This window comes from Phalacrocorax aristotelis, chromosome 22, assembly GCF_949628215.1.
Source record: "Phalacrocorax aristotelis chromosome 22, bGulAri2.1, whole genome shotgun sequence".
Taxonomy (NCBI): domain Eukaryota; kingdom Metazoa; phylum Chordata; class Aves; order Suliformes; family Phalacrocoracidae; genus Phalacrocorax; species Phalacrocorax aristotelis.
In genome coordinates this window covers 3397264-3409560 of record NC_134297.1, presented here as the reverse complement: position 1 = coordinate 3409560, position 12297 = coordinate 3397264, and the positions used below count along the sequence as shown (strand labels likewise).

The window sequence follows — 12297 nt, the reverse complement described above, 5'->3', positions numbered from 1 at the left end:
GCAAACAATTTCCAAACTTAGGCTCAAGTTTCTCCTAAGCGTGAGAATGTGTCGAACAAGGCTCACATCATCAGTCCTGTTCCTCATGTAAGCCTTTCCAGTGCAAGAAGAGGCTCCAGTTTCCACAAACTGGAAAAACCAGGAGGACGCCAGGAAGAACAAGTCTTGAAAACCCTGTCCACAGGCTCAGCATTACAGATTCATTCTTACTACTAGGGCTGAACCTCACTATCTCCCATGAAATTACAACCAAGCCCAACATCCCCCAGAAGACAAGGGGGGTCCCGTTTGCTGGGGTTTTGCAGTGCTGATATGGACTTTAGGTCATACAACCTCCTACCAGCAGAGGGGGACAAGAAATTCAGCTTTTAAAAACATTGGCCCAAGAGAATATTTTTGGTTGAGGGACGTTTTATTTCAATTTGACTAAAGCAAACAAATACACAAATCTCCACAGGAGCAAAGGCGAAAATGTGATCTCAAGAGGCTTGCAGCTGCAGCGCAGGGAGCTGGCCTGGTAGCAATAACCTCTGCATTTTGGAAGATGCTACGCAGAGGGAAGAGAATTACAACATCTTTCATTACAGCTATAGCTCTGGACACTGCCGAAACTAGTTTTGCAATAGTACTAGCTCCTTGAAACAAGAGTTATACATGCTACAAATTCCAGTTCTTTCCTACCTTTCAGGTTGGCATGATCATCCTTCTTAGCCTGGCGAAAAAAAATCAGATGGAGAGATCTTCTTGATCACTATCAATGCGGATAGTGACTACGTTACTAAATGTTAGACAAAAGGCTCAGGAGAATACACCGTTACCCCGAACCATCCAGCCACTGCAGGCAAATGGTTTTACGCATGTCTTTTTCTTTCTGAGGGTGCATTAAAAAAAGTAATCCGAGCCAAAAGGTAAAAATAAATAAATAAAAATAAATAAATTACCCCTGCTTGCAATTCATGTGTGTCTGCCTCACACAACGCAGTCATTCAAGTCTGAACAGTCCCAAAAAGAAAAGTTATCCACGTCTTAGAGAACAAGGCACTTGATCCCGCCTAAGTTATGATCCCAATAGGAGTGGAGTGTTGAAGAAGCACAAGCCATTTCCAAACTGAAATCAATTTTTACAGCTGCCAAGCGGAATGATTTGGAAGCATTCCAGGGTGAAAGGGGTGTGTAGCTGCATCCCAGCATCGCACAATATGAGAACGGGAGGTGGGTTTGGCATAGGACTGGTTCCCGATTTAAAAACAACAACATCTCCTACTGCTCCTTCCCCCGTCCCTGGAATTCTCTGCCTCCCTCCTGCGCAGTGGGCGGGAACCTGGGTGTTCTTGACAAATCCTTCTCCCCTGCACCTATTTTCATTGGGTTTAGGCTCAAATTTACCTCTCCCTCCTCTTCCTCTCCCCAACAGGCCTGCAGCTGGCTAATTGTTCATTAGCGAGAGTTTGGGGTATATCCAAAACTTTTGGGATGGTTTATGCAAATCCTGCGCCTTCATTTTTTCCCTGGCTAAACCGGCAGTATTACCAACTGCACATTAAAAAAACCAAAACCAAAAACCCCAAAAAACCACACACATTGTGGGTGAGGCCACTCAATATCATGAGACTCCCTTAAAATAATGTAAATTTCAAATTAATAAAACAAGGGGAGGAGTTGCCTTCTCCTTTCCCAGTGCATCTGACCTGTATTTGCAGGCATTTTCTACAAATATGAGAAAAGTTTTCTTTAAGGAACCCGAAAAAGTGGAAATTTTCACAGCATCACCTCATGTAGGTATTTGATGAGAACCCTGCTAAAACACTGCAAGCGAGCAAATGTGATTTAGTTAAAACCAGGACCAGATCCCACTGTGGTCCCTCAGGACCTTGGTTTTGCATGACTTTCAGGTCAGAGACGGAATGGGGAACAAGAAGTCATTGACAGTAAACCTAAGTTTCTTCCCGTTAAATTTGATTTGGGGAAATAACACTATCTAAGGAAAAACAAGCTTGTTAAACAGTGGGACCAAGTAATGCACTGCAGACACATCCTCCTCACTGACAGCTAGGCAGAGGTATGAAGCCTGGGTTGCCAGCTGCAAATCTACAGGCCCCTTCTCCCTTTTGGGCTGGAGGGGAGTCTCTGGGCAGGGCTGGGAGCAGCTTTGAGCTCTTCCCGAGGAGGTAACGGCAGGTGGCGGCACCGGTACGTGGAGCTACCTAGGGTTTCTCCAGGATACGAAAGGAATCACACTCACAAATCTCAAGTGGATGTTTTCACAGCCTTAAAATAGGGTCAGCTGCCCCCAAGCAATCAAGAGTGAAAAACACAGGAAGGGTGACTGGATGGAAAGAGAGTCCTTTCCTTAGTTGGCTAGCGCATCTGCTGGGCCTGGCCAAGGATAGATTGTTTCTTACCTATCTCTTGCCTAAAAACAAAAACAAAAAGCAAAACAAACTAAGAAACATATTGAGGGCAATGGAAAATGATCAAAGCTCTTCAGCTTGCTTGCGTAACTGATTTGTGGAAGGTGTTTCATAAACATTTCATAAGAAGGAGAATTATGAAGAAAACATCTCCCAACCTGCCTGCAATTACTGCACAAACTCTTCCTTACCAGTAGGAAGAAGGGGAGGAAAAAAAAAGTACATCTGTTTTGTAACTGATCTGTGAACTTTTGGCAAACATTCGGCTCATGAAAACATCCTGCAGACATATTGCAAAGCTGTGAAAAGCCAGCTTTACATGAGGAAGTTGGAAAGATTCACCTTAGTGGCTCTGATTTCACTGCGTGGAAGGCCATACCCTGCTGACAGACAGGCCGACTGATCCACATTTGATTCAGTGGACTGACAGTCAGATCCCATTGGTTGGGCAGGACTCTGGCTGCAGTCCTCCTCGTATAAACAGAGCTTAGAGTCACTGCGCACTGATAATCTAAATTGGTCTTCCTCGTCTATTAGACACCAAAGCAGGCAGGCTAAATGCAGCCCCAAGACACCTCCTTTTGATGAGCACTTCTGATGTAAGGTAAGCACTGCTCCGTCATCCTCTTTGAAAAGGTGGGACCCACTGACTGACTCAGCACTCAGAACCATGGATACTTTCCCCAAATCTAGATAAAAGATCCCCGTACCCTGCGAGAGCGAGGCTGTTAAAGCTGTGTCAGCCTTCTCTAGTACCAGTTATTAGGCAGGAACTGTGGTCATTATTGTAAAACAGAAGACAATCCTATTTGTTGTGTAGTTTCTATTTAGACAGTAACCTCTTTGAAACAGATATTTATCTGCCTTCGTATCTGGCTTATCTCATAGTCAGCAACTCAACTGTTTGAGAGGTTGACTTACTCATATGCCTGCCTCCCTCATTGCAGAGTGGTAAGGCTATTTCACTGCACAGAAGAGGATCAGGTGCACACAGACTGAACAAATTGCCCCTCACTGAAAGCGAACAGTACGGTTCTTCCAGGGCTGAATCACTCCCAAAGCGCTATTCAGTACAACGGACCTGGCTGAGGCTACCCCAAAGCAATTTGCCTGAAGTCAAGGAAGTTTTACGGTAGAAACAGGTATCAAAACTGGGTCCAAGGCTATTGCAGTTAACTAAGCCTTCCCACCTTCCAATGGCATAAGTGTACTTCTCTGTGAATTACCTGCACACGTGGGCACCATAAAATAAAAAACACACTAATAATAAATTATAGCAATAATAATAATGGGCTTGCAATTACTATTTCCACATGTACTATCCTGCACATATGGCAAGGCTTAACAGACACCCAGGAAGAAAGCAGAAAACCCTTATGTCAATGCAACAATATTAACTTTATAACACTTGCTATCCTTTCACACTGAAGGGTAGGATTTTCCAGAAGCTGTCAGCACGACAAAAGGGGAGTTAATCCCATGCTGAATGTCTTACAGACTATATCCTAAAACTCAGCAATGACAGCACAGTGAAAAACTAAAATGTATTCGCTAACCTCAACACACCTGCATCACAGCTATATGAGGCCTTTGAGTTTATTAATTGAGGCCTGATCTGATATGCTTTACCCTCTGAGCTTCAGCTCAGGATGTTAATAGTTGCACCTTAGCTGTAGTAAAAGTGGGGGTGGGAAATCAAAACTTTAAGAACAATCAAGCTACATGCTTCGCAAAAGAAAACAAACAGAACCACACTCAGCTTTATATTAATGGGTTTTCTGATGCAGTGTTTCCCTAGCGTTCTTGCTTTTAAACAGAGAACAGGAAAACGAAAAAGCCACCCCTCTCCTCTGTGCTGAACAATAAACCTCAGAATGATCACGTGTAGCACAGCTGGCTTCAAAAGCAGGCGCTGGGCAAGGGAGTGGAGAACAAAAGCCGGAGGTGGGAAGAGCACCTGCCCTGAATGCCCACGCTCATATCGGCGCCTGCTCAGGTAGGCGCGTCCTGACGAAGGGCTGCTCTCCATGTTAGAGACTGCGGCCTCTCCAAGAGTCTCAGGACCACAGAAGCTAGCTAGTGCTTTTGTATAGTGATCTGCGTCCAGGGAGCACAGAACTGGCAAAAAGATACTGAAAAGCAACAATTTACAACATCTTTGGTCTTACTGTTGGTACTCAGGCACGTGGTACCTTCTCTGGCAAGGCCTGTGGACATGCCAAATCGGAGGTATTTTAAAAAAGGGGAGGAGGAGATGCCTTTTTCTTGGTCAGAATGGTGAGAACCTCCACACCAAGTACGGAAAACAATTTTACCACCATTAAGGCTGATATTTCTCTCATGTCTCCATTCCACGATTCTCCTGGCCCATTCCTCTCTAGCCATCCTCAGCCCAGAGGTCCTGCTCCTCTGCCCCAACCTTCTCATACATTGCAGCACTGCTCCCCGCATGTCTCTCAATTTCACTTGCCCAACTTCCAAAGCTCTCCAGAACTCCACCTCTGCCTACACGTTTGAGCTTATCTCCACTGCTCCCACCCTGGGCTGCATCCCTGCCCCTTTCCTTATCAATCCAGTTTCACACACACCAGGCTTCATGGCTTCTCCCATGCCCTCTTACATGCTCACACAGGTTCCCTGGAGACTAATCACGTTCCTGTTGAAGTCAGCAGCAAAGTTGCCTTATTGGGCTCTTCTGGGGCCAGAAAAAGACCCTTAGTTCTTCTCCAAATTTCCTGCATGAAAAATTTCTCCTTCCCATGAATGTCTTGTCTAGGGGGAGCAGACTGTGATTGTTCTGTATTCTCTGTGCCCTCTGGTCGCCAGCGAGTCACAGACCATCTAAATACCTGGCACTGCCTCCCTGCTGTACAGTACCGATGCCCCCGGATCAGTCACCCATGAGGAGGGCAACGCAGTGTCCGCCTAGCAAGTCGTGGTACAGGTAGCCCTCAATAGCAAAGCACTTTCCACCACATCCCACGTTTGAAAGGAATTTAACTTGGAATCAGGCTGCTCCCGTGACTGGGGCTGGCTCCATCCCAGCTCCGCAGGTTTCTCTGATTGGTTCATCGTAGTTTTGGCACCAGTTGCTGTGCCCCAGGGAACTGGGACACAGGAAGAGCAGCTAGAGGGATTGCATTAAATATACACAAGTAATATAATTAAAGAAGAAAGGGAGAGTGAGAAAGATCAACTTTGCTGGAGAGTATCACATAGTTTTTCATTTCGGGTGGAAGGAATGAAGTCTAGTGATTGAGGGGAAGAGAGAGCTAAAAGCCAGTTGCCTGCTCCCAACTCAGTGGCTCTGGGCAACTTCTGTGTGTTGGGGAAGCAGGGCAAGAGGGTTTCTGGCTCGCTTAAACCCAACATCTGACTCCTAAGGGGCTGAGCAGCCCTGGTTCAGCCCACTGATTTCACATGGAGTGCCTGCAGATCAGCACCTCTGGGAAGAGAGAAAGTACACTCTGATGTCAGGCTTCCAAAATTAGAGGCCTTGCTTGAAACCCCATCACCTTCACCTTTTTATGCTATGACTTGCCCTTCTGCAAAATGGGTGTAGGGCCCCACCCTTGCTGGGTGGTGCAGGCTTTTGATTGAATTCTTGGAGCTCACCAGATGAAAGGCCTTCAAGAATTTAGAGTCCTCTCCTTATTACCAATGAGCCATTCTATAGTAGGCAAAAGAGTCATATCCAGGCACAGTAGTTCGTGTAACTCACCACTTAAAAAGGTGCTAGGCAACCTAAACAGTGGTTTGACAGTGACAGCCATGCCTTCAGCTTAGTTTCTATTGTGGAAACAATTGTTATGTCCCTTTGGACAGGTCCATGAAAATAGGGCTTGTCCCCTGCAAGCCAAGGAAATATTTCCCAAAAGATGATAGGAGCAGAGTTGGAGCAGGGAATTGGCATGAAGACAAGACCTCTCTCTCTCTCCCTGATCTCAAAGACAGCTCTGAAACAGCTCTGCAAGATATACTGCCAGTGGACCAAGGCAACAAGCGTAGGAAATACCTTATAAGTGTAGGTTGCTCTGTAGAAGCCTGGAGCAGAAAAGCAAGTTTATGAACAGACTGCAGCTAGATCTTAAGGAATGGATACAATCCAGCCAACTCAGAAGAGATGCTGGGTTGTTGTCAACAGTTATTGGCTAACATAAAGCTAATTTAGTGGTTTCAGTCCTCCACTTGAGAAAAAAAATTTAAAAGACAAAATTCTTCCTCCTACTTCCATCCCCCTTTCCCTTATAAGCTTCCCCAAAGACTTGCTGGCCTGTTTTGGAGTTAATTCCCAGCAATCTCATCTGAGGACTTCTGTAAGGCATCAGAACAAAACTAGCTTGAAGAAGGGGTTTGTCTACATATCTGTCCTAAGCAAAACAGCGCCATATATAGAAACAGAGGACTTTCCCTCAAGCCAGGGCTTTCTCTGATGCTTTCCCAAAGGGCAGCATTTCAATGAAGAAACAGCACACATACAAATTTATGCAATCAGTCTATCCCTAGGACAGAGCAAGGAAACTTCAAAAGGGAAAGGCCAAGGTAGTGTTCAGCTTGGATGTAGTGTCAATCAAGGCAGATACGGACAGCCGGGCTGATTTCCAGTTAGTGAAGGCTCAAGAGATGAAAAGCAGATGCAAGACTTAGGCTGATACCCTGGGGCAATGCGGAGAAGAAGAGAGAGTGAAATCTGAATTGATCCCCAGAGGGGAGAAGGAAGCAGGATGTGAACCTCCCCTTGAGAGGAGGGCAAAACAGGACTGGGATGGAAATCTGGAGGGCAGACTGAAACCTGAACTACCCACAGGGAAAAGCCAAGCAGGAACAGAAATGACATATAGGGAACACATGAGATTAAGGGGAGGTGGGAGCACAAAGTGGAATGAAAAACTATGAGAGAGATCCCTGGGGGGAGGGAAGCCCTGATTGAGCAAAATTAAATCTGCAGGGAGTTTTGCATCCCAGATATTAATAACAAACTACCTAGCAAGTTAGGCCCTTCTTTCCACCTTCAAAAGGACAGAGGGGAGGAAGAACTTGTCTGTGGTTGAGCACAAGACTATGAATCAGAGAATCGGAGTCCATATCCCAGCTCTGCCAGGGAGCAGGTACTTGGATTACAATACACCTCAATGTCCACAGGCAACTGTCCTATAAAGCACCCACTGATTTCAACTGCAATCACGGTGCTCAGCATCTTTGGGAAAAGCCAGGTAGTCAGTCTGTGTCTGCCTCATCTGTAAGACAGGGTTAAACACCTCCCTACCTTCCAAAGGCACCGGGATCCTAAATTCATTAGCAAAGTACCTTCAGACGTGTGGGTGGAAAGTACCAAACAAGGTCAGAGTGTTATTAACAGCGCTGAAAAAGAGCCGCCAGTGATTTTAGATCTCACATGCAGTTTGCCCACTTTAATTTCTCATTCTGTGTGTCTACAGGACATCAGCTGTGAAGACCTGAGACAACTCACTCTATTACCTCAAAACAACTGTTGAAAACTCCACATAAACCTCAACAATTAAAGTTCCCTTGGACAACAAGTCAGATATGAACAGGGCAGGGAGATGATTTAGGTAAGGAGGTCTTGAGAGAGGGGAAACCCTTTGGCACCTCTTGCAGAGAGCAGGGCAGTAACACGCAGGATTCTTCAATTGGTTTTGAGAGGGAGGAATTTTTCAGTGTACCCAGTCCCTCACTGCTCTTTTGTGATATACTAGCAGACACACTCAATTGGCCAAAAAACCGTCTACTCAGGTCCTTCTGACTGGGAATGTTAAGCAGCTTAATTATTTAATGCTGACTGACTACTGGAAGAGAGGGATTCTGAAATGTGTCCCTTACAGTCATGTGCAACAGTCAAAAAACGGCAATGTGTATGACCCCATGTGCAAATGTAAGTTTTGGGCTAACGTGCATATGAAATACAAGGCCACTTCAATTGCATATCTTATTTCTTTATTTTGTTCTGGATGCTTCCCTTTGGTTCTGGACATCTCTTCTGCCCCAGGAATACATCTCTAAGCTACCTCCTTTCCCCAGGTAAATCCATCCCAAGATCCTATTTCTAGGAAGCCTGTTGGAAAGAGATACATAACCTTATTACCTGCCCTGATTGGTGTAAACCAAAGAAAATAATGTAATAGGAATAAAGAACCAACAGGAAAATTTAAGCTGTGCTGAGCCCTGGGCTGCTCAAGCACACCAGTGCCTGCTTGTCTGTCTTCAACATTGTAAAGTCCCATAGCAGGATCACCTTTACATTGATATAAATATCTAACCTGTCATTATCATTAAACAAATGACAGCCTGTCTGCAAGGGTTAGCCTTTTGCTGGAATGAAGCTGTGGGACATATTTGGATACAGAGCACATGCAGATCCTGGTAAGCCTTTCCTGCACTGGTAGCAACCTTTCAGCTTTATTTCAAAAGAGGTGTATTCTCTCCCAGCACTGGAGTGAAGCTCAGTGCGTGAGAGCATGAAGGGGCTTGGAGGGGACCTCTCATTCCCTCCGGAAGGAGAGGAGATCTGAGCCTTTGTTCCTCCCTGGCACTCAGAGACTGTTGCTGCAAGAACCAACAGATGACATGGTCCTACACATCACTCCCCTCACAGAAAAGAAATCAGTGATTCAGCATCTGTGTATTTTCCTCCTCCAGGTACAGATCAGTGCACAGCACTATGTGCTGGGCTACAACACTCACAGAATGCACACAAGCCCTGTTGTCTCCCAAAACCATCAGCCCTAGCCCCATGCGTGTATTCCAGAAGGCAATATTATCTCAGGGATTAACGCCAAACACAGGGTAAATTACCTGGCTCTCTAGAGCAGCTCTATTCAGAACCATCTACAGAAACAAACAATGCAATATTTCCTTAAAGGCTGAACACTGAGTATACAAACAACGAAATAAACCAAACAAAACCGGGTAAGACCACAGCAACATCACCTGGTGAGGATCACCACATTACAGAGAGGAAAATGTCTGATTTCAACACTTTCAGTCAGATCTTTTCCTGGTCCCCTTTCATGGCAAGACTGAAGCCATGTTTACGGAGTTACTCAGTTCTGTCCCTGACACACTCTGGACACGATCCCAAACCATCAAGGAGCAGATGTCCCTAACCAGGTTGCCAGCACTGAAGGTGAAAGTTTATTACTGTCTCTTTGCATTTCCCTTGATATAAACAGGAAACAACCAGCATTAGAGTCACTAAATAAAAATCCAAACCAGATAGGCAAGGCAGAAGATGCTCCTTTTTCCATACACACCCTTTTCCCTCTCATTCACATACAAATTACTGTTGCATCCAGGTGGGAGGAGAGTTTGAAGAGGGGAGGGGGGAAGAAATGTTTGCCAAATAGGTTGAGGGATCAGGAGGCAGCTTTCTCATAAAGTCAGGGCTGACCCACAAACTGCGAGAAAACCTCAAACTCCGCAAGAGTTTCCCTCCTCCCCGTTTTCAGGGTGAGAGCAGCCACAGCAGGGAATTGGTAGGCAAGTAAGGGGTCTAACCAGGTCACTCCACCCTTCTCTTCCCGCCTGGAGCATAACATGGGAGGGAAACAGACCTGAAATGTAGGCCATCTACAAAGACTGGAGGAGAGGCTTAAATGATGTGAGATTTATGATCTTCAAAGTGATTAGCGCCCAGCACTCCAAATAAAGTCAAAGAGAGCTCAGCAGCTCTCGCATTCAGTTTGGAGTTGGGTTTCAAACCATACTCCTCTGGCTTCAGTTTGAAAACTTGAATTGCAAGGTAACAAAAAAAAAAAAAGCCACCCCAAACCAACCTCAAACCCTAAACCAAAATTAAAAAACCCACCAACCTCCACCCCTAATGAAAGAGCTCGGCACCTGATTTTACATTAAAACATTTTGATATTTCCGTATCTCTCTTCTTCCTTTTTCTTGTAATTTGAAATCTATTTGCTGAATTGAAGTTGAATTCACCAATAGCCGAGGTCAATCTGAAATGTGAGGGTATAACCCTTTCGCATTTGGGCTCATGCTCATTTAAAGTAATAACAATAACAATAATGGGTCAAGTCTACACGTGGCCTTGAGAGGGCCAAGAGAGGGAGACAAAGAGCCATTCGCACACGTCTATGTCCACTCACATGGATGGTTACAACCCCATCCCTGACATCACCCCAAAACCCCTTCTGCAGACACTACCTCTGTCTGGGGAATTGCACCAGATTAAAACAAAACATTAAAATGAGGTTGTTCACAGGCTTTTGCTTTTTAAGCCATAATAAGTCCCCAGTCAGGCTTGCTACTCAGTTACACAAACAGATACGCTAGCACAAAGGAAAGGGATTTTGCGGTACCCCTTTGGTGGAAGGAGAAACACAAAAGCAGAAAGTGAATGCTACAGAAGACTGTCATAAAACCACAATCTTTCTGAGAGGGAATTATTTCTATCAAGATGACTCTGGCCCAAATCCTGCTGACTGTGAGGCTGTCTGCCCCTACAACTTTTCCAGCATCCGCTCATTCAGTGGCATGCAGAGGACTAGGACCTTAAAGCTGATGGGTCAAATCATCAGTGGGTGTAAATCAGCACCACTTCACCACAGTCAATCACGTTTCCTTGATTAACCTCAGCCCAGCTTCCAGTTCTAACATCTTTGTGGTGTTGCCATAGGAAAAGTTTGCAACATGTAACGATCTTGTACTTTCATAGCTTATTTCTATCTTGAGGGAATTTTCTTTTATCACTAGTTATAAGCAGATTGGATTCTTCTTTTGGCATGTAGAAAGCTTATGCTTTGGGCTCTGCAATCCACAGAGCTGGAGACACAAGACTTTTTGTTTTCGGCTGGGTATTCCAAAAACGTGGAAGATGGCTGAACGTGTTAAGACACCTTTGATAGGAAGTTACGACCCACCCAAAACCAGAGCAGCCAAAGCAAACAAACAAACAGCAGCTTGCTGGCATCTGTCAGGCAACAGCCACCAAGGCAAGCTTGGAGGACAGAAAAGTCATGGTGAGAAACTTCAGCTGCCCACCTGCCGCTAGCAGGAAGCCTTTGCAAAGGACTGCAACCCTTGAACTCGGGAAATGCACAGTTGGAAGCAGGTAAGCTGCTGTACTCTTAAGAGTGCCAACATCTGCTTCAAATGCTAATGACTGCCCAAGGAGACCCTTCTGCCTCCCCGCTCCAGCAACCCAGTCAACCCCTGGAGTCCTGGAGCACATCAGCGAGTTAGCTCTCTAGACCTCCTCTTTTTATTTACAAGGTCTGAGTCCAGCTCCACTGACAGCCACAACAGCCCTTAGCTCTGGACTCAGAGAGCATTTTCTCGTGTGTCTGCACAGATTCAAGATCCATATTCTCTGGAGGGCTGTAACCTTCCTGCCCTTGCAATTCTGATGTGAGAGTCAGGGATTTCTTAGAGCCACATATGAAAATCTCCAGGTACTCAGTGAGATGAGGGTTGCTTTTAGTTGCTTGAAGCGGGGAGGATAACAGCAAACACAGCAAAGACAACGGTCCCTCACATGTTCATTTGCAATTAGGGCTTGCTTGCCCTGCAAGAAGCACTTGCTTTTATCTGCTGTCCCTTTCCCCACTGGCTTACAAAGAGGAATCTGCAGTTGTAGGCAGGCCTGGTCTTGACCTACACACTCCAAGACCTCAAACCACCTCATCTTCAGCCCTTGCTGATATTCCTGTGAGTCAGCCCCATGCTCTTAGACTTGCATACCACAGTGTTTTCAGCACCAGTGTCACAAGAAATCGAAATGATTGGGGTTTTGGGGCGGGATTTGCACATTTGCCAGTGTAAATAAGGTCCCTTTTGTTTCTAAATGGCAATGGGGGAAAAAAAAAAAGCCAGAAAAAGCCTCAAACAAATGGTGATTTAAAGAAACACTAAT

General features: G+C 45.4%; 1 protein-coding gene across 1 annotated transcript in view; it reads right to left on the bottom strand.

Moving 5' to 3' along the window:
* POU2F3 (POU class 2 homeobox 3) overlaps positions 1 to 12297 on the bottom strand; it is a 43891-nt gene that overhangs the window by 14709 nt on the left and 16885 nt on the right. The window lies entirely within an intron of this gene.